Consider the following 3,934-nt stretch of genomic DNA (forward strand, 5'->3'; position numbering starts at 1 on the left):
CGACCGACTCGAGGTCGGGCGAGTCTTGCACCGGAAGGAACCGGGTTGGTGATCCGGGTTCCCAAAGTCCACGCCGACTTCATCTTCCGTAAAGCGCGGGGCACCGTGGAGCAATAGTGCCACGCGCCGGACAGGCCATCATGGCTTACGACGCGCCGTACAGAGCTACGGTGGGCTGACGGCGACAGAGACACTCCCTCTCCATACCGCTGACCGTGGCAGCCGGATGGGACAGGCCATGACGCCTCAACGGCTCTTGACGTCACCACCTCGGGAAGGAGCGGAAGCCGAAGCCGGCCAAGCCGGCCAGTAGACTATAGGGTCTTATATGTAAAGTGCCGGTGCCTATATAAGCCGCACTACCCCTCTCGTGAAGGGAAGGATCGATCACTGATTGCTTTCACCTACCTACAGCGCTGCCCTGTGAGAGAGACCATCGTCTCCCTTAGCCTCTCAGGGCCAGCCGGACACAGCTCTAGGAGCACCATTGTACTGTGTGATTACCATATACACTCATAGCAGGAGTAGAGGTTTTACCTCCATCGGAGGGCCTCGAACCTGGGTACGTTGCCGTGTCGCTCGTGCCCATACCCGCTTCCGGATACCGCCGTGAGATCTCTCAGGAGCCCCTTCGATTAGCCACCCTATGGCATATGCCGTGACGATACCACGACAAACTACATCCTCGGACATAGAATCAATGTTTTATCCATAGTGGCAACATCACATCCACAACCTTAGAACTTTCTGTCACTGTCCCAGATTTAATGGAGGCATGAACCCACTATCGAGCATAAATACTCCCTCTTGAAGTTAAGAGCAAAAACTTGGCCGAGCCTCTACTAATAACGGAGAGCATGCAAGATCATAAACAACACATAGGTAATAGATTGATAATAAACATAACATAGTATTCTCTATCCATCGGATCCCGACAAACACAACATATAGAATTACAGATAGATGATCTTGATCATGTTAGGCAGCTCACAAGATCCGACAATGAAGCACATGAGGAGAAGACGGCCATCTAGCTACTGCTATCGACCCATAGTCCAGGGGTGAACTACTCACTCATCACTCCGGAGGCGACCATGGCGGTGAAGAGTCCTCCGGGAGATGATTCCCCTCTCCGGCAGGGTGCCGGAGGTGATCTCCAAAATCCCCCGAGATGGGATTGGCGGCGGCCGCGTCTCTGGAAGGTTTTCCGTATCGTGGCTCTCGGTACTGGGGGTTTCGCGACGAAGGCTTTAAGTAGGCGGAAGGGCAACGCGGGGGGCCACACGAGGGCCCCACACGCCAGGGCCGCGCAGCCAAGGGCAAGGCCGCGCTGCCCTGTGGTGTCGGCGCCTCGTGGCCCCACTTCCTTTCCCCCTCGGTCTTCTGGAAGCTTCGTGCAAAAATAGGACCCTGGGCGTTGATTTCGTCCAATTCCGAGAATATTTCCTTTGTAGGATTTCTGAAACCAAAAACAGCAGTAAAATAGCAACCGGCTCTTCGGCATCTCGTTAATAGGTTAGTGCCGGAAAATGCATAAATACGACATATAATGTGTATAAAACATGTAGATATCATCAATAATGTGGCATGGAACATAAGAAATTATCGATACGTCGGAGACGTATCACACTTCAACGCCAAGACCACATTGGTCCTTTTATCTCGCAACTTGATTTGCAGACCCAAGGACCAAGGTGGTATTGGAGTTGAAGTGCTGGAGATAAAAAAATTCTTGCCTTCTTAGCAAATGTTTATATAAGCTTCTCTCCGAAGAAGGTTTATGGCAACAACTGTTAAAAAAAAATCTATCGCAAAAGACTTTGGCTGAAGTTGAAAGTAAAGCCAACTGATTCACCTTTCTGGAAGGGATTAATGAAAGATAAAGGGGATTTTTTTAGCGGGGGAGTTTTATAGTTGGCTTAGGAGAAGGAGTTCGCTTCTGGGAAGATATATGGCTAGGCGAGAAAACCCTTGCATCTCAGTACCCACAACTATATAACATAGTCCATTGTAACACATGATACAATGACAAATGTTATGAGTTTGACTCCATTAAATATTGGTTTATGGAGACAAATTATTGGTAATAAATGGGACCAGTGGGTACATCTATGCCAAAGGCTAATGGATAACTTTAAATGAGGATCAAGACAAGTTCGTTTGGGGTCTAACATCATCAAGGAACTTCACCGTCAAGTCTATGTATGTTGATATGTTAAATGGTCTCATATGTTGCAAACATATCAATAATTTTTGATGCTCCATTCTTGTTTTACACCAATTTATATATATTTTGCTTACACTTCATTGCACTTTTATACATTTTCCGGCACTAACCTATTGACAAGATGCCACAGTGCTAGTTTCCTGTTTTCTGATGTTTTGTATTTCAGAAAAGTTGTAGAGGAAATATTCTCGGAATTGGACGAAATAAAAGCCGAAGGTCTTATTATACCGTAAAGAAGACGAAGTCTGGAGGAGAGACGAAGAGGGGCCACAGGGTGGCCAGACTATGACTTGGCGTGGCCCAAGCCCTGGCCGCGCCAAGGGGTGGTGTGGGCCCCCTAGCCTCCACGGACTTCGACCTTCCGCCTATTTATTCACGATCTCGGGAAAGGCCTAAACACCTGAGCCTCCATCCACAAAAAGTTCCATCATGGCCGCCATCGCCGACCCTTGCTCGGGAAGGTTCTAAATCTCTTCCCGGCACCCTGCCGGAGAGGGAGATCATCACCGGGGGCCTCTACATCGCCATGCCCGCCTCCGAAGTGATGCGTGAGTAGTTCATCTCTGAACTACGGGTCCATAGCAATAGCTAGATGGTTTTCTTCTCCAATTTATGCCTCATGTTTCAATCTTGTGAGCTGCCTATCATGATTAAGATCATATTTATGTAATGCTACATGTTGTGTTTTTGGGATCCGATGAATATTGAATACTATGTTGAAATCGATTATATACTTATCATATGTCATTTGTGATCTTGCATGCTCTCCGTTGCTAGTAGATACTCCGGCCAAGTAAATGCGCCTGACTCCAAGAGGGAGTATTTATGCTCGATAGTATGTTCATGCCTCTAGTTTTCTGGAAGAGTGACAATAGCTTCTAAGATTGTAGATGTGATCTTGCTACTAGAGAGAAAAAACAATATTTTATCTAAAGGTAATTTTATTGTTTGCTTTACACACATTGCCTAATGCGATAATCTGTTGCTTGCAACTTAATACTGGAAGGGGTTCGGACGATAACCGGAAGGTGGATTATTAGTCATAGGCATAGTTGAATTACAATCTATGTATTATATTGTAATGCCCAAACGAATCTCATAGTAATCATCTTGTCATGTATGGTCTTTATTCTGTCTATTTCCCAGCTGTAATTTGTTCACCCAGCATGTTATTTATCTTTATGGAGAGACACCGATCCTATCTTTTACACTGATACAATCATCATGTTCTGTTTACTTACTGCAAGCACTGTTCTCTTTAATTCCACTTCAAACAATCATCATCTTTCATACTATACGTCTAATCCTTTGTGTTCAGCAAAACCGGTGAGATCCTCACTGTAAGTTTGGGCAAAGTATTTTGGTTGTGTTGTGTGCAGGTTCCACGTTGTTGCTGACGCCGGTAGTGCGCCCTTCGACAAGTCAGCTAGCAACACCTTCAGAAGTCACGCATTTCTCTTACTGGTTGATTAAACCTTGGTTTCTTACTGAGGGAAAAGTTGCTACTCTGCTCATCATACATTCCTCTTGGGGTTCCCCAACGGTGTGCAATCTGCGCTCATCAAGCTAATTTTTTGGCGCCGTTGTCGGGGAATAATCAAGACACTACATCAAGCCCCGTCAAGCGCCATCAAATTACTTTTCTGGAGCCGTTGCCGAGGAGAAAGAGGATTTCTGCAAGGGGAGTCTCTCATCTCCAATCTCTTG

The sequence above is a fragment of the Lolium rigidum genome, chromosome 6, assembly GCF_022539505.1.
Source record: "Lolium rigidum isolate FL_2022 chromosome 6, APGP_CSIRO_Lrig_0.1, whole genome shotgun sequence".
NCBI classification, from domain to species: Eukaryota; Viridiplantae; Streptophyta; class Magnoliopsida; order Poales; family Poaceae; genus Lolium; species Lolium rigidum.